We start from the raw sequence: 19478 nt of genomic DNA, 5'->3' as shown, positions 1-19478 counted from the left end.
GACAATGGTTCTCCATTTCCTAGGAAGTAAGCTTTAGAAAGTAAAATGACAGAGTCTTCCAAACAAGTTAAATGTACTCATTTAGCAAAGGCAAGTTGCTTTGGATCTCACAGCTTAAAGGACTGTTGCCCAACTGAGCTGTGTCGTTGAGAGCTGTCAGTTCTTCGCAGAAGAAGACAGAATTGAACGCTGGTAATTGAACGTGAGAGCTATAAAGCCAAAAGCACAAAGGCAGAACATCAAAGCTTAGGTCCTTAGAGAGGAAAAAACTTTGGGAATGTGACCAAGAAAAAAGTGTGTCAGTAATTACTACGGTTGTACAAACATATGACCTAAGACCTAAGACTTATATTCATTCCCAGATATATGTGAACAATAGACATATTGTTCAGAGCAACATATTCATAATAGTCAAAATACTGAAAACAACTTAAATATGCATCCACAGATCAGAGAGTAATAGTGGTGTGTTCATGCAATAAAATAATATATAGCAATTAAAATTCATGAATTAGAGCTACATACAACAATATGAGTGAACCTCACAAACACAATAGCAAAGAAATCAGATACAAAAGAATCCCTACTATATGGTTTTGCTTACAGAAAATTGCAAAATAGGCAAAACTGTAATGTTGGAAGTTTGGACAGTGGCCATCTTTGAGGTGGAAGTAATGACAGTGTGATTGAGACAGGTTACAGGCAAGTCTCCTGGGTTGATGCCAGTGTCTATTTCTTGACTTGGGTGATGTATTCAAAGGAGTTTATTTCAGTATAATTAAATGAACTGTACATTTATTGTTTTGTTTACTATTCATTATGTGTGTTACACTCCAACAAGACAGAAGTTTAAAAATGGAATGCATAAATCTATTTGAAAGGATGTTAGTAAAGTCCTAGCTAACAAAAATTTTATAGTAGCACTATTTAACTTCAATTGCTGTTAACTGAAAGCCTCAGAAAAAAAAAAATTACTCTCTTACATTAATATAAAGTCACAGAGAAGGGGGCATGGATATTAGTCTGTGATTGCAGTTACTTTTGCCTGTTAGGAGAATGGAAATTCCTCTCTAGGAAAGGTATCTCATAGTGGAAAAAAAAATAATAAGCTGTTTGGCTACAGAAATTGAGGCCAGCACTGAGCATAGTGTGGAAGGAGACAGCAGGAGTGAGTTGAATTGCTCTTCCTAGAAAAATATCAGGAATGGACTTGGGAGGGTTTAAAAGGTGGCAGGTGAGAGAGGCAGGTAGTGAGAGATGCACCTGGGGTCCTTTCCTCTTCAGTAAAGTGTAATGCACATAATTCAGGCTGTGTGCCCATCAAGTTTGATATGAAAGAAAGAAAGGGAAACAGCAACCAGAGGAAAACAGCAATAAAGAAGCACAAATGGGAAATAACAGAGTGCAAAAAGTAACTAAGAGAAAGATAAGACTTCTCAAAACAACAGCAATAACAGCAGCAACAACAAATAAACCACAGTAATACTAAGATAAAAGTGACTGGCCCTTCTTACGTGAGACAGGATTTGGGCCATTTTATTTAAATTTTATAAGACAGGGTGATTCTAGCAAGGCTGGAAGATTTAGGGACATCTGGGTTACATAAACATTGGTATAGTAGCTCTGTAATATATCAATTTTTACATTTCATCCTCACCATAATTCTATACGGTTGTTATTATTAGCCTTATTTTATGCCTAAGGATATTGAGACTCAGGCCAGCTAAGAAAGTTACCCTTGACTACGGTGCTAGTATGTGATGGAGCCAGATATCAGAATAACTTGAAGTTCTTCCCACTGCCGCAGTTTATGTCAAGAGCATCAAGGGTTTCCTAAGACTAACTTCATGTAAACTAAATTTAGCTATTTTTAATCTATGAATACTTAACCTTTTTTCAACTGGATCCAGGTGTGCTACAAATTCTGTTCCATTCTAGCCTTTTTGAGAATACTTTTTCTGATATTCACAAAATCCAGAAAATAATAAAAAATAAAGAAAATTCATTCATTGTTTTCATAATTTAGAGATATTTTATAAACTGCAGAGAGATAGACTAGATTGTCTATCAGTCTGGCTCTCAGCTTCCATAATATACTTTTAAGACAGCAAGAAAGAAAGCCCACTCTTTCACAAGGTACTACTGCTAAAATTATATATTAGTGAGAACATCAATCCTTTAAATATTAAATTGTTTAAGCATTTAAATACCCTTGGAAGTGGTAACAGATTTAGTGAGTAGTCATCTTAGTAATGAGGGACTCAAACATTTTTTAGGAACACAGAGCAAGGTCTAGGCTTTGGAGACGTGAGTTAGAAGGCTGGTTCGAAGGGCAGCTTTGCCACTTACTATTAACTTATGCTTCAGTGCTTCAGTTTCCTTAATAGTATAAGGAGGATAATAATACCTACATAATAGAGTTATTATAAAGATTCAAGTTTAAAGCACCATAACATAATATCTGCTATACAAGAATTGCTTAATAAGTAGTTCCCATAATTGAACAAAATTATGAAGGTGATAGGGTTCTCTAGGCTGGTAAACTACAGCTTGCAGAAGAAATCTGACAACAATCTGCTTTTGTAAATAAAGTTTCATTAGAACACAACCAAGTCCAGTGTTTATTTATTGTCTATGGCTGCTTTCAAACTAAAACAGCAGAGCTGAATATTTGTGACAGAGACTGTATGGCCCACAGAACTAAAAATATTTATTATCTGGCTCCTTACAGAAAAAAAAATATTTCTAAGGTATAAGGAAAGAATCTTGGCAGCTGGACCTTGAAAATATCAGCTTTTGATGTTAGAATTTTGCTCATAGAAGGGGCATTGCCACATAAAGTATCAATTTATATTGTCCTAATTTGAAAAATAATTATTCATGTTAGAAATAACAATAATTACTCTATCTGGCCAGAGTTCTTGCAAATTTTGGTGGCTAGCATAAAAAGAGTCAGACATTAGTTTGAATAATTAAGCAAAGTCATTATTATTACTGAAAAACCCCAAACTACTGAACATGTAAAGTAATAATATAGGACTTTCTTCCTATAAAAAACATGAAATATGTGATTAGACTATCAGATTATTATTAGCAAACGATTCACCATGAAAATAAAGATTATCTACCTTCTTCACAAAAAAACATTTTAAAGTGTAACTTTTTTCAAAAATCAGCTTTTCTCATTACTGTTTAATAACAATAATAGTATTAACAACAAAAATTCAGTAAGTGCTTACTATTTGCCAGCCTCAGAGTATGTAGTAATCTCTAATTCAATAGAGTATTATTCAATCTGAGCGATGATACATGATATTTACTTTATGTATTTTTATATTTTCTGAAATATCCACAGTGGTCCTCTGTGTTTTATGATTTAAAATAAACAAAAGAACTTTTTACAAGTGGGAAGGAAGACAAATTTAGCTACCTAGACTCATTTAACTTATATCTGCCATAACTCTGGTCATTGAGAAGTTTGGGGAGGAATGCTAAAGACAGTCAAAGATAATAAAGGAGAAAGAGGTGAACCATGGAGTTATCAGTGATGAAAGAGGAAATGATACAAATAAAACTAAATAACTTAAGGAAACAGATAATAATAAGCTAAATAATCATCATGATCAAGCTAAGAAGACCCTATGTAAGAAAAAGAAAGGGATAGAGGTCACACGCTATCTCAAGCACAATTACCAAGTAGGAAAGGGAACAAATTAAATGAGAATTCATACGAATAATAGGATGTTTGAAGAAGAGAGCTATGAAAATATATTTGACTTCATCAATAAGTGCAGCAAGAAGCTAAATGAAAGTAGAAGAAAAGATTGTCAGAAATCATTTTAGTAAGAACATGATTGATACAACAATTTGAAGTTGGAAGGGAAATATATTATTTTCCATGTTTATATTCCAAAGAGAACTGCCAAATGGCTAGAGGAATGGAATATGACATATGGAAAATATAAATGAAAAACACTCATATTCTGCACATGTGAGAAAGGAATGAAAGGAAAGTGGACAAGTTTCATAAAGCATCATCAAATGTTTTACCATTCTAAGGAAATCTCATGTGGCTTCTTAGAAGTTGACAAGGAGGAGAAACAGGCTTTTACTTGCCTGTAGCTAAAGGAAAGAAAAAATACGTCAAATTCACACTGTTGAACTAAAGAAAATGAAGGCAAAGCTAACGTGGGGTACTGTCACAGCTTTAGCACTGAGAGTGTTACTGAACCAAACTTAGGTCTACTTGCCGGCACACAGTAAAGCCAATCTACTGACACCAGCTTGGGGTGAAGGAAAGTGCAGCGTTTATTGCAGGGCACCAGACAAGGATTCCGGGACAGCTAATGCTCAAAAAACCCGGACTCCCCAGTGGGTTTCAGGGAGGCATTTTTAAAGGCCAAGTGAGGGAGGGGAGTCACAGGGTATGTGATCAGCTTGTGCACAATTGGTTGATAGTGAGGTAATAGGGTAGTGTCACAGGAGTTAATATTATCAATCCTCAGGCTCCACCTGGTCTGGGGGCTATGTGCTCATGGTCACTGAGCAGTTAACTTCTTCCATTTGTTATAAAACTACTCAAGAAATGTGCATCAGATACTGTTATCTATACATTTCAGCAAGGAGCTAAAGATTCTCTGTCTGCCCTATGACTTGTTTACTGCATAAATTGTTACCAATTCTCCTGGCCCAACTGCTACTTTTGTCACTACATGCTCACATCCTTTCAGTCATTAATTCTTGAGCCAGGCTTTTGTGATTCAGGGGAAATCTGGGAGACTACAGCTTTTCTACAAACAAGAATCTGGCACAGGACATGGTGGGAGGGGTTCATCACAGGAAGGTCCCGTAGAGTTCTGCTTCTTTTCAAGAATCCCACTAAACCCCTCAGCCCTTGGGCAAACCCTTGGTAGTCAGGTCCCACCAGAGGAACTGAAAAAGGACAGTAACTGCTAATACCCCTATTCCATTTTAGCAAAGAGATCCACTCAGCAGATCATCTGCTCCTTAACAGAGAGCACTTAACCCACAAACTCTCTTAACCTTAAAGCCCAAATATAACAGATCCAATGCTCTCTCTTCTTCTACACAAAGGGAAGGGTGCTAAAGATCCCATGGGCATGTCTTTCTGCTCACAGTAATCTAGATGATAAAAAAAAGGGAGATTAACAGGGAAAGCCAGTGATTAAGACAGAAAAGATCTTCACCAGGGGCCTTTTCAAGCATCTTTGAGAACATTTCAACTTCTTCCTTCTAGACTTGGAGAAAATACACACACATGCACATTTTTTTTTCTATTGAAGAAAAATGATAAAATAATTGGCCCAGGATCCACACATATCCAGAGAAGTTAATTGCTTTTATCTGAGGTTTTTCTGATAATCTAAAATATTTTTAGGGAATTCCTTGGAGGTTCGGTGGTTAGGACTTGGCACTTTCACTGCAGTGGCCCGGGTTCAATCCCTGGTCAGGGAACTAAGATCCTGCAAACGGCATGGTGTGACCAAAAATTTTAAAAATAATATATAAATAAATAAATAAATAAATAATATTTTAAAAGGATAATATGATATACTTTTTGTGACTCCATTCTCACTTCACTTTTTAGCACCTCTAATACAGTGAACTGAAGTTGTATCATATTCTCATCTTTCTTTATCCAGAAAGTAAAGTTCTGAACTCAATCTGCTCCTACCTATGATTAGACAGAATTAGTAATAATGACCAGGGCTATGTTGTAGCTACTACCTTCATTATTGAATCAATAAATGCATATAAACATATATATATATATATAGGAAAATGCATTCATGTGATTATTTGCACTTGACAGAGAAGGAGACTTAGGGAGACTAAGTAACTTGCTCACCTTTCACAGATGATGGAATCAGAGTTTGAATCTGGTTTCTCTGGCTCCAAAAGCACTTGCCCTTATTGTTCTGTTATACAGTCAAAAGAAACAGCAGAAAATATATTTTTGCTTTGTAAACAGGGATTCTTGGACATTTGACTGAGTTTTTAGAAAAATAATTAAAGAAAGAACTTCTTTTCGAGGAGCCTTAGTCTTCTTTATAAAGTATTAGTGTTAATGGTACTTAGTAATTTATTTTCTGAAAGCTAAAATGAGGGGAATTTTAATGCTTCTATTTTGTGAGAGGTAGAACTCATTACTTTTCAGAGAATATGAAAATCATTATTGTTCAAAAAAATAAAAGACATTCAGGAAAGTAATGAATTCTAATTTAATAGGATATGCTAAGCATATACTAATAGACTTCATTCTATTTCCTTCACTGAAGAATGATTGAATATCTGACGAATGTTTTATAAAGGTTTGTTTGTGTTTTCAGTGAAGCACTTTTTAACTTACAGTTTTCAGTGTTGTATTTACCACAGTGTGTAGATGAAAACATGACATTTGTTTTTGCCTGGAAAAAGCATGTAACCTAGTCAGGAATAAAACATACTTGAGGAAACCTGAAAAGCAATTTTGAATCAATAATATATATAAAATCAGATAATCAGAACACATAATATAGTCCATTTACTAACTGAAAAAATTATCCTTCAAAATAATTATAGCATAATTACCAGGACAATGTGAAATACTGCAAATATGTTATTCTCTTGGCTACCAAGCCAGTGACACGTCACAAAATGAATGGGGAGGAAAACTGACTAGTTTCTGTTTTGGTCCAAGCATAACAAATCCTAGAACTCTACAGCTATCATAAGTAGTATTAGTGTTTTAAGTCCTAAAGGGCAAGTTAATTTTATTTGTCATGTTAAAGTTTAATGGCCTCCTTCACCCTGTCCTTGTGATTCACTCATCTTTTCTAACCTCCAGCTCTTTTGATAATCATGCTGTATTTGTGCATCATTCACTTGAACATGTTTCCATAAATAAATTATTTCCCCAAGAAAGCTTGACTCCCTAATGCTTATTAAAGCTCATTCTAACTTTTTCATTACTAGAACTTTGAGAGGTGTAATGAGGGTTCTGAGGAAAACCAATTGTGAGCTGGATGTGCAATTATCAGGATGTTTAGCATATATGCAATAAGTAAATCAGCATGGAAGAGTCTTGCTGTGAAGGTATTCAAAATAAAACAAATGATGGAACTACAATTGAAGCAGCAGACTATTTCTCACTAGGTGCTGTGGGAATATGGAATCACACTGTAGAGGGTTTTTTGTTTGTTTTGTTTCTGTTTTGTGGTTTTTTTTTTTTTTTTTTTTTTTACTGTGTATTCTCTGAAGCAATTGGAAAATGCCCCAGGAATGACATTAAGACAAATAATTTATGCCACACAAATCATTAAACCATAAGCAACTTCATTAAGTAGCTTCCCATTGGTAGCCTCAACTAAAACATCTGACCTGATGGTTGGATATTGAAGAAAAAGTAAAATTCCTTTTACAATCTAAACCCCTTCTCTCAGATTTATAATGAGTTCCTTTATATTTTTCCTGAAGAAAAAAAGAGCCTAATTAATGCTGACAAGTGGAGTCTGAGAAAATTCCAATCAGATGTTTGCTTTAAAAAGACCCTAGATGTTTTATGCTAATGATGATGATAATAGAAATAACTAGTATTTACTGAGTGTTAAATGTCAAAGATAATTCTCAAATTCTATTTCTATTAACTCTTTAAATTTTCACATAATCTCTATAAATGTTATCAGGTCTGGCTACATAATATGAGGGGACAAGTGAAAAATGGAAATGCAGAGCCCTTTGTTCAAGAAGGGCAGCAGTCTTTCCCTCTCTCTCTCTCTCTCTCTCTCTCTCTCTCTCACCCTGCCATGGTGTTTTTTTATTTGCTATTTAATCTTGTGCTCCCTTGTGCATGGGGTTCCAACCTTGAATATTATGCTCCTCTTAAACATGAGGTCACTGAGAACAAAGAACACAAAACATTCATCTAGACATGAGAGCTAGTTCAGAAAAGGGCACGTACTGCAATCAGAGCCAATGAAACAGGATGAGATGTTGGGAAACTTGGGAAGAAAACACACTTTTCTCATTGAACTTGAATATTTGAGGATATGAGGTCTGGAGTGGCTGCCACTATCATCCTTCCATGTGAGATTGAGTCTAAAAGTAATGAAGTAGGAGAAAGAACCAAAAGAAGGTGGCATAAACTGGATTCATGAGCTATTTTGGATTCCTAGTTAAGATACACATTCTTTGGATTTATCAATTTACATAAGTCCATTAAATTCCATCTGCAGTTGATTTAGAGTCAACTGGGTCTTGGGTTTGTCTTAAAAAAATGTTCCCCTCCCTCCTAAAAGATGTTCAGATCCTAATCCCCAGAACCTGTGGATGTGTTAATTTACATGGCCAAAGGGACTTTGAAGATGTGATTAAGATAAGGATCTTAAATTCAGGAGATTATCTGGGTGGGCCTAGTGTAATTATAAGGATTCTTATAAGAATTTAAGAGGGAAGCAGGAGGGTCAGAGTCAGAAAAGATGTGATGACTAAAACAGGTTGGAGTGATGTTGGACTATGAGTAGCCCAGAAAAAGCATGGAAATGGATTTTCTCCTAGAGCCTCCAAGGAGACCTGATAATCCATTTTAGCCTTCTTGATGCTGAAAACTCAGCCTCTGTGCACTGGTGCCAAATAAAATCTCAGAGACAGAGTTTTGGGTGAAGTAGAAATGAATAGCTTTATTGCTTTTCCAGGCAAAGGGGGACACAGCAGGCTCGTGCTCTCAAACTCTGTGTGTCCCAGCACTGGGGGAATTTGGTGAGGAGTTTTATAGCAATGGTTCAAGGACAGGGTTGCTGATAAGGATCAGGGGTGTGTGCAGGGCCTGCATTCTTTTAATCTGGCCTCAGGTGATCTCCTGATGAGCTTCTGTGGCTCTTGATATTATCAAACGACCTTCTCTCTGAAATGAAGAATGCTTCATCAACTAGTTAACATCTTCCATTTGTTGGGGGTTATAATTCTGCAGAAGAGCTCAAAGGTATTGTTATGTGTATCCCTTGAGGCAAAGTCAGAACCCTATTCCAAGGCTACACTATCGTTTCTTGACTGTTCCTCCTTCGTCTTTGCATTTTCTCCCTTCCTTGATTAGCAGTAGTTTGAGCCTGCCCTTTGGAACACAGGGAAGGTCATGGGGGCTGAAACCTATTTCCTCAAATAAGAAGTGAGGACACAGAAAGGCTTCCATGCCCAGGAGACCCACAGGGTCCTGCTCAGTTTCATTCTGACCTCTAGAACTCTAAAATAATAAATTTGTGTCATTTTAAGCTATTAAATTTGTGGTAATTTGTTAAAGCAACAGTAGGAAACCAAGAAAACATCTCTTGAAGAAAAAGTCCTGACTCATACCAGGATCCAGGGTAGGAGATTATGATTGATATAAATGTAAAAGAAAAAACATGGAGAACTTTCTGTCAGCAAGACAAACGTAAATTTGTTTTCCATTCTCTATATCCTTCCAACAAAATTAATTTCCAGGAAAGTGGCTATCATTTATTGCCATATCACTATTAATATTTGATTATAATTTTGCCCAATATTCAAGTGTTCTTTCTGTTCTGAAGAATTTATTATCTGTACCACTTTTAGAACAAGCTGTGGTATCTAATAATAAAGTCACTTTGAGAGATGCTAAAATTTCCAACAGACTCATTAGAAGAACTCAACCTTTCTTCTGTTCCCTACACCCATAAGTGGGATTGCACACACCAGAAACTAAATTTCAAGAACATGGCCTGCTCCCTCCCTGCCCCCATTGTGAATCTCATCATTAACAACAACTGCTAAATTGTGATCTTTACATCAACACAAGAGCATACAGATGTGGAGCCCTACGTCTGTTAACTTGGCTATAGAAGAACAATTCAGGATATGTATGTCGTTGGAATCTTATCTTGCGTGTTAACCAAGTTCCTGTAGTATCTAAAGGTTTGTTGTGAGAATCTCTGCTAGGAATATATTTGCATGAAAGATGCAGAAGACTCCTAATAAAAAGTCATCCTCAAGGAAGAGCTCCCTATGAGCTTTTTGAGGAGAGAGGTAGTTCTGATGATAGCATGGAATGTATCATTCATATTTGTGCTCTGGTGCAGCCCCATGGGCTAGGATCTGGTTCTGGAGAGGAAGAAACTACAACTCCAAAAAGCGTGAAATGATGTGGGACTTCTTCAGAGGAAATAAACATGAGAAAGTATAAACTGGAGCATTGGCACTGACACTGGGGATTCCGTCCTCAGCAGAGAGCCTTGTAATACTCAGCTTTGGCACACCAGTGGCTGAAGTAACTCAGCTCCAACAAGGATAGAACCCAGCTCCCAGCAGGAGAAGGGGCTGAGGTCACTCAGGGATGCCCAGTGCACACAGCTCTCACAACAGCAGGAGCCAAGATAAGACAGTGAAAGCAAAGAAGCAAAGGTATCTCTTAAAGAGGACTGGGAGGTGTGTGTGTGTGGGGGGGGGGTGTACTTTGAAAGTTTCAGCAATATTTGATGGAAATAAAAGGCCAGAAAAATATAGCTGGCTACCGTTCATGTCGTTTGATTTTTACTTCCAAGGACCAAATAAAACACAGTTACTGATATGTGTTTTTGATCTTAACTTTCTTTCTTCTAATTTACCTTTGCCATATGCATACAAGCAGCCTAAGCCTGCTGCTCCCCCTTCCCTCCTTTCTCTCTCTTTCTCTCTCTCTTTCTCTCTCTTTTTGAAGAATTCAGGAACTCAAATAAAAGTGTGTGTCTGTGCATGTATAACAGGGGGGCCTGGTATACATGCACAGACACACACTTTTATTTGAGTTCTTGAATTTTAGCCATTTATACTTGTTTATCATTTCAAGGAGGACTGATTACAAACAGAAGCAACAGCAGCATAAGAATAAACTGTGGTTACCAATGAAGAGAGCTGGACCATCTGTTCCAAGGCTAGGCATGGATTAAAGACTGTTGATACTGAGGCAGGAGAATTTGTCCAAACTCAGTCAGAGAAACTGTGTACATTTCAAGGCAGAGGGGGAAAGTGGCAATGAGTAGCTGTCTGTTGTGGAAGGCTGGCTGTGTTACTGGGAACTCTCCAGATTCTTGGACAGCAGTACCATAGAAATGAATATCACTCTCGTAAGTCTCTTAGGCAAGCAAAGCTTTTTATTGAAAGGATAGCTTGTGCACAAGGGAGAAGGTGGAAAAGAGTGCCAACTCCCTGAGGACTCTCAGATAAGTGGTTTTAAAGGCAGCATGAGGGAGGAGGCCATAGGGTGACTGATCAGCTTGTGCTCAGTTCTTGGATTGGTTGGCATCAAGGTGAAGTTTTGAGCATCATCAACTTCTGGTTTTAACTTGTCTATGAGCTGGCAGTCAGCAGTAAGCTGACTTGCTGGTGGGGGACTGCTTTCATCTGGTGGGGGACTGCTTCTTGCAAAAACAACTCAGGAATGTGCTTCAGGACTTTGTGTCTATCTTTCAGGGACCTGGGAGTTCACTGATTCTGTTATGTGGTAGATTTATAGTCCCACTTTTGTCCTTTGGAAACTGAACATACATCTGTGGAACAGAGATAGAGCTAATCTTTTACTCCTGTGGGTCTTTTGCTATGGTCTCAGAAACCCAAGCCTTTACACACTTTGTTTTACTGGGCTTGTTAGGCCTGTTTGCTCAAGGTAGTTCCCTGTCCTTTTCCAAGATGGCTACAATCCTGTCTTCCTGTCTCAGTTAGTAGTAGTGAGAAAAGAAGGGTGGAAGAGATTAGTTAATATTTTTGCACCCGTAAACCAAATTTATTATTTTTAGTAATGATGAGTTAAGGCCCTTGTTCAGTAACAGGTCGCTTAGAAGCATAGTGTGGGGACTCTAAGGCCACGTCTATTGAATGTAAAGAGATTCCTACCAGGTAATGAAGGAGAACAGAAATCCAAGGGCCAATGCTGCTGTTTGAGGACCCAACGTGGTGTCCATTCCTCTCTGGTTTGTTGGTAAGATTTTCTTTCCTATATTATGGGTACTTAAAGGTAACTTGACAATTAAAAAGAAGGAAGGATGGAAGGGAGGGAGGGAGAGAACCAAGAGGATCTTAACGTTACCCTCAGTTTGACTAAATGTTAGGCAGGCTCTTCCTGACTATATAGGCCCCTGATCTCCCTTTTCTTAGAGCGTTAACTTTAGATAACTTGTAATTTTAAGTTCTTTCTTTTGACCTTTGAGATATAAATCTTCTACAACCAGGCAGTCATTCTCAAGATTCTGGTACTCATCCCTCTGAAATGTAATCATGGAGAAAGCTAAGGCCTCTATCCCCCAGCTTCTGAGGGAGGGTGGGAGCTGACTTTGGTGAGGAACAATTTACAAACACAGATGGCCTATTCCCACTGACCAACCTCCCCACAAATGTCCTTTAGCACTTTTCCTTTAACTTGAGCCAGCATTAAAAAATCCTCCCATCTTGGGCTTCCCTGGTGGCGCAGTGGTTGGGAGTCCCCCTGCCAATACAGGGAACACAGATTCGTGCCCCGGTCCGGGAAGATCCCACATGCCACGGAGCGGCTGGGCCCGTGAGCCATGGCTGCTGAGCCTGCGCATCTGGAGCCTGTGCTCTGCAACAGGAGAGGCCACAATAGTGAGAGGCCTGTGTACCTCAAAAAAAAAAAAAAATTCCTCCCATCTTTTATTTCAGCAGAGTTGAGTTAAATTTTCTCTCCTATTGAAATAGTTTGACCTCTATTTATCTTGAATAGTGTCTTTCTTGCTTTTTAACTGGTCTAGTACAATTTTCCTTTAATTATAATTTGGAGGTCTGGGGTCACTCTTTCCATAATTTTGGCTCTGTCTTTAGCGCTCTGTATTTAGTCGGTCCTTATCTAACTTAAATGCTGCCAGGGTTTAGTCCTATCTGTTTCTCTTAATTGTTAAGAGAGTTTCCTTAAAGTGATTATAAGAAATAGAATTAGACCCAGGCAACATTTCATCTAGGCAGAGCCCTCAGGTCTCTCTTTTGTTTTGCCTTTTCTTAGGCTGTCTGCCTGGCCTTCAAGCCCCTTATATTCATTTCTTCAGCAAGCATATATTTAACACTTGCTTTATGTCTTGTGCTACGTAAAGCCTTAGGTATTGTCCACCTAAATAAATCCATTCTAAGGAACACACTTTTCAGGATTAGGAGATTCCAAGCCTCTCACACAGATATGAGATTTTATAAAAGTATTACAGTATATTTTTAAAAATGGCTTTTCTAAAGTGTGATTGACATGTAAAAGCTGTACATACTTAATGAATACAAATCAATGAGTTTGGGAATATGTATACACCTGTGAAACCATCGCTGCCATCAAAGCCATAAACATACCCACGATCTCCAAAAGTTTCCTTCCATCCTTTTTATTATTATTATCATTTATTTTTGTGTGTGTGGTTAGGGCAACTAACATTAAACCTACCTTCTTAACAAAATTTAAGTATGCAACACAGTATTGTTAGCTATAGGCACTATGATTTATAGTAGATCTCCAGAACTTATTGTCTTCCATAACTGAAACTTTATACCCTACAAACATCACCACTTCATTTTTCCCTCCTTTCAGCCCCTGGCAATCACCATTATACTCTGTTTCTGAGATTGACTGTTTTAGATTCCACATATAATGTGATCAGAAAATGTTTGTCTTTCTGTGCTGGGCTTATTTCACTTAGCATAATGTCCTCTAGGTCCATCTATGTTGTTACAAATGGGAGGATTTCCTTCTTTTTCAAGACTGGATAATATTCCATTGTATGTATATGTCACATTCTCTTTATCCATTTATTCCTCAATAGAATAGGCATTATGTTGTTTCTATACATTTGTTGTTGTGAATAATTCTACAATGAACATTAGAGTTCAGATATCTCATTGAGATTCTCATTTCAATTCCTAAAAGTAATAAATTTTTAGCGTAGAAGAGTGCTAATCCAACTAGGTAATTAAATAAGTCAAAGGCGGAGACTATTTAAGGCAGGTTGCATAAAAGATCTACCTAGAAAACATTGTGTACACAGTCATGTTCTTGATTCTCCCCACCAATGAGAGATACTATTATACATTATTAAAAATGTCTATGTTACTGACGAAAGATCTGGGAGCATTCTCCTGTAATTCCTCACTCATTTTCTGTGACAAGGAAATGAGAGTGGTTATCAGCTTGGCATTTCTTTGATTAAATCAAGTTTCCACAACAATGCCAGTCAAAAATATTTTCCCCCAAAGAAAACCTTTAATAGCCTATCATTCATGTTTAAGGAGAAAAATAAAACAGGGAAAAGACATTTGTAAGAGGAAGATAAAATTCCATTATATTCAAGTATTTCAAGCATAAAACCTTCCAAAATCCACTGTCACCTAATCGCTCTGCTCTATAGTAGTAAACTATTCCCTGTTTGAAAAGCAATTAACTCCTTCAGATCTCAAGGGAGAGAAAAACGTTGTTTATCACTCATCTGCTGGATTAGGCTTGAGGTGTTTAAGGCTATAATACATCCAATTATCCCTCTTTGGGGTTGTTTTCTATCTTTAGGAGGGCATTTTGATGTTTTATGACAACATTTTATCCAAGGAAAAGAAGAAAACATATTGTAAATATTTGGGTATTTCACACTGATAGTATCTCTGTGGTTTCAGCAAATGGCTTTGGCAAGTTTCTTCACATAATGACTGCACTCTAATACAAATACTAAACCCACAGTACCAAAGGCAGTGGAGCAAGAACTTTCTAGTTGTATTATGAACACTTTCTATTGGTGAAACTCTTTAGAGACTAAATAAAACAATCTTTTTAGCTTTTTTATGTCTTGTTATTACAAGCCATTGCATCATCAATAAATAAGTAGGTGAGAAAGGAGTTTAAAAAAGATTATGGGGCTTCCCTGGTGGTGCAGTGGTTGAGAGTCCGCCTGCCGATGCAGGGGACACGGGTTCGTGCCCCAGTCTGGGAGGATCCCATGTGCCACGGAGCGGCTGGGCCCATGAGCCATGGCCGCTGAGCCTGTGCATCTGGAGCCTGTGCTCCGCAACGGGAGAGGCCACAACAGTGAGAGGCCCGCATACCACACACACAAAAAAAAAAGATTATGGAATTTGGAGCCATAGGTACCTGAGAACATATCTCAGCTTCATTGTTTAATCCTGATGTGACCTTGGGTATGTTACTCTCTAAGTCCATTTTATCATCTATAAAAGATAGCTATGAAAACCTACCTCAAAATATTATTCAGGAATTTGTGGAATGCCTATCACAGTGTCTGACATACCGTATTACATAATTATATAATTGTCAGCTCTTATTATCACATTGATCCAGTAAAATTGATCTGAGGTTTTCATCCCATCATAAGGGAAACACATGATTAGAAAGTAAGGCAGGTCATCATTTTATTAGTGAAATACTGAACTTCACAGGAATGCTATTTTGAGCTTTGCTTCTTTTAAGTGAAGGACAATGGACTTAAGAATGTAGGTGCCTCCTGAAATTATCCCTGTCATTGAGGAAATTAGTGAAGGGGTTCAGAAGAAGCCTCCTTAAAGTATGACAATTCGGCATGTGGATTATTTTGAACTGAAAACAATCACGGTCCAAACAATTCAAGAAGACTTTTTACCTCCCCCTTAACTGCCTAAAAGAATTTAGATAGAGGGCCTTGTTCAGGCAGAGAGCTATCACCAAAGATAACTACAAAGATAACTATAACTATGGGATTTGTGTGTTGGGCTGGAGGGAACTTGGAAAGGCTTGTTTTGTTCAAATTCCTCTCTGTGTCCCATTGTCTCTGCAGGGCATGACAACCATATTGTTTTAGCAAACATATGCTCTCCCCATCTTCCTGTGAATTGTCTTTCTCCCCTTTGAAATCCTAGACCCCTATTCCCTCCTTCTTAACACAGGATGGCATTTAAGCCTCAGTTGCCCGACTGTCTAGGACACTTTCATGTATATGTGTGGCTCCCATATATATGAAATTACATTTGTTCTTTTTGTTTGTTTGTTTTGTTTTGTTTTGTTTTTTGCAGTACAGGCCTCTCACTGCTGTGGCCTCTCCCGTTGTGGAGCACAGGCTCCAGATATGCAGGCTCAGTGGCCATGGCTCACGGGCCCAGCCACTCCGCACACATGTGGGATCTTCCCGGACCGGGGCACGAACCCATGTCCCCTGCATCAGCAGGTGGACTCTCACCACTGTGCCACCAGGGAAGCCCTACATTTGTTTTTAACCTGTTAATCTGTCTTATGTCAATTTAATTATTAAACCAGCCAAAAGAATCTAGAAGTGTAGAGGAAAAAAATTATCCCCCCCTACATTAGGGAATCAACCAGTCTAATCTGATAATAATGAAAACACAAGACTGATTTTGAAAAATATACTCACTTTAGGAAAACATGAAACTTCATCACTTAGGGTTGTTGGCAAGAACAGCCAGAACAAACATATGAGTTACAAGAGAAAATAATTATCTTAAATCAATAATATTCCATTTAAGTAAAATTTTTTTCCTACCATGGCAACATGACTACAGTGAAATGCTGGAGGACTGATTAAAAATACAATAGATCACTCAGAAGAATAGCATAACTGGACTTTGTGTGGTAATAGCTTGACAGTGAAATACAAGTGGCTAGAGTCTCAAAAGAAAGTTTCTATTGCCATACCTCCAGCCCAAAGTACAGGATCCTTTTAAGACCAAAAATTCTAGAGCAATTTTTATCAAAACATGTGTTAATAGAACTCATCTCATAAGAAGCCTTAGGAGAAAGTTTAGGGTAGCAGTTAAGAGCACAGGCTCTGATTCCAAATTTGTGTATGCCTAGTCCTCACTCTGCCACTTTCTGGCTATATGACTTTGGACAAGTTTCCTATCTTCTCTTACTTAGTTTCCTCATTTTAAAAATGAGGAATATAAAAAGAGAAACCATAATCACAGGTGGCTTTTTTGTATACTGAATGAGTTAATATAAGGAGAGCTCTTAGAACAGTACGTGACACATAGTAAATGCTTATTCTCTTTGGCTATTTTCAACTTTCCATTTTTCTTTCTTATCTTGGCCACTTGTCTCAACATCTACATGGTTTCCCTGGCTATCAAGTAACCACAACTACTTACCATGTCACACAACTTCCACTTACTTTTTATCTGCAACAGTGAAAATCTCAGACCTTCCTCCAAAGCCCTCAGTGATTCCCAGGTGAGAAGTTCTTGGCTTCATCCATGACCACATTCCTCTTTGGCTTATTCCCTGTCCATACCCAGACTTATTTTCAAATTCTCAGGGTTAGAATCAGCTGATCAACCAAACTAACTCTCCTATATATGAACTCAGACCACCTCTATTTCTCATCTTGGACTATCTAGATTCATCATGAGCTCATTTGACCGAAATGTAGACAGCCTCTGCCCAATACAGAATAAACATATTCACTCATCTGATAAATATTTATCAAATCAGGAAACAGACTTGATGATGAGAAATCAGAGGACAATGAGCCTTCAGTTGCTGGCTAAGGAAGTAGGCATCTGACATGAGATGTATACGTACAGACAGATATTTGAATTGTGCAGCCCAGCCTCAGAACACTGCCAGAGATATATCTGTATGTAAGGTGAAACTGCCTGGTTCACAACTCCTGCTTCTTAGGAGGCCATGCTTTGCATAACATGACTTTGTATCTTTGGACACAAACAATTACCCCAGAGACTACTCAAGGGCAGCCAATCCACAGTCTAATTTTTTTTTTTTAAATAATGGTCTATGTCATGTAAAAGAGAAAAAAAAAAAACAACAGAAAGAAAGAAAGAAATGATTTGAGCCAGTCAGGCTCCTTTGTAAATCTGAACCAAGAATACTTGAATCCATTAGTGATAGGAGGTAAAGTGGGAGATGCTGTGAAGGAGACTTTTGTGCCATGGTAAGCTGTGTTAATTGCACATTAATCAATTGAAGTGCTTGATTGCTAAAAGGAGTCACAGGATTCACAGAGTTTATACTCACACAATAGCTTTATCGCAGGCAAAAAGTATAGGTCAGTAATAGTAAAAGAAGAATAAACATTGGGAGGGGTCTGCAGACACAGGTTTCTTTGCCCTCCCTTTTTTGGATTGGGTCACACAGAACTCAGTCTATCTCCTGGTCCCAACCATCACAGGTGTGCATGCAAAGCACTTCAGCACCAAGAAGCCCAAAGTCAACACATGGAGGAGATCCCTTAGAATGAGCTTTCTGACCAACTTTAACGATTGAGATGCCCTTGACCCAAGTTATAATTCCAATTATTTTAACTAAACAGTGTTGACAGATTGGCACATCCTTCTCATAAATGCCTGATCACAGAACATCATCTATTTTCAGGTAAAACATTCTATAGTATTGGCCAAGTGTCAGTAGTTCTGGAGATAAGCATGTGATCAATCAGACCATCTGATATTAATCCCTGTTTGCAGAAGTTTAAACAACAATTGAGTAGAAACTATGAGTAAACATAGGAAGCTGTTCAATGGAAAGAGGAACAGAGAGGAAATAGAAGCTAAAAGTAAAGAAGAGTGACCAAGAGGTAGGGAGTGGAGGAGACAGAAATTTCTAGGACTTTCTCCAACTTTAATGATTTTCCAGATCTGATTTCATTTTCTTTTTATTCATGTAAGCTCAGTAAATATTGATTCTTTATAAAGCAAAGGAGATAAAAACAATACTCTAAGTAGACCTTTCTAGACATGACAACTATACATCTCTGATTTGGGTTTCTGAAACAAATGTTAAAGTTAACAGAGGCCAAATAACTCACATCCCTTCCACTATTGGTTCTCAATTAATTGAGAAATTTATAGGAGTAAGAGGATAGACATCAACATATTAGTTTCCTGCCAGGAAGCAGGGAAATTAGGATATAGTAGAATTCACACCCTCTCAAGGCAACAGTTCCAAAAGGAAAAATCCAGAAATATTTGAGTTAAGCCTAGTACTTCCCTTTGCTAATCTTAGCAATCCAATACATCAATTCTCCTTTTTTGAGAAACCATGAGTTAGAAATAAAGAAAAGACTCAAAGTATTGTTGTAACTGAAGTCTTCTCACAGATATATGAGAAAAGGGGATTGAGGTTTTCATAACAAAAGAATATAACTGACATGATAGAATATATTGGTGATCTGTTAAAACATTACAGATAGGACATTTACCTTTAACTGACATTGAGAGGGAGCAGAATACATGACCCCCAAATATGCCATTTTGGCATGTGTATTACTTTGACCTAAAGATAACCAAGGCCAAACAGACTCAGAAAGAGTTTTGTTTTTGTTTGTTTGCTTTTTATCTCTCTCTTAACTGCCTAAAAGAATTTAGGTAAAAGTCCTGTACTAGGAAGAGAGCTAATATCAGAGACACACCAGAAGGACATATCTGCATGGCATAGCAAGAATTTGTTTACCAAATATTTGTTCTTCCTATATCTCTTGGATGTATCTTCCTCC

This window comes from Delphinus delphis, chromosome 12 (assembly GCF_949987515.2).
Source record: "Delphinus delphis chromosome 12, mDelDel1.2, whole genome shotgun sequence".
Taxonomy (NCBI): domain Eukaryota; kingdom Metazoa; phylum Chordata; class Mammalia; order Artiodactyla; family Delphinidae; genus Delphinus; species Delphinus delphis.
The sequence above is the reverse complement of the archived record's forward strand: the minus strand, read 5'-3'. Positions refer to the sequence as shown.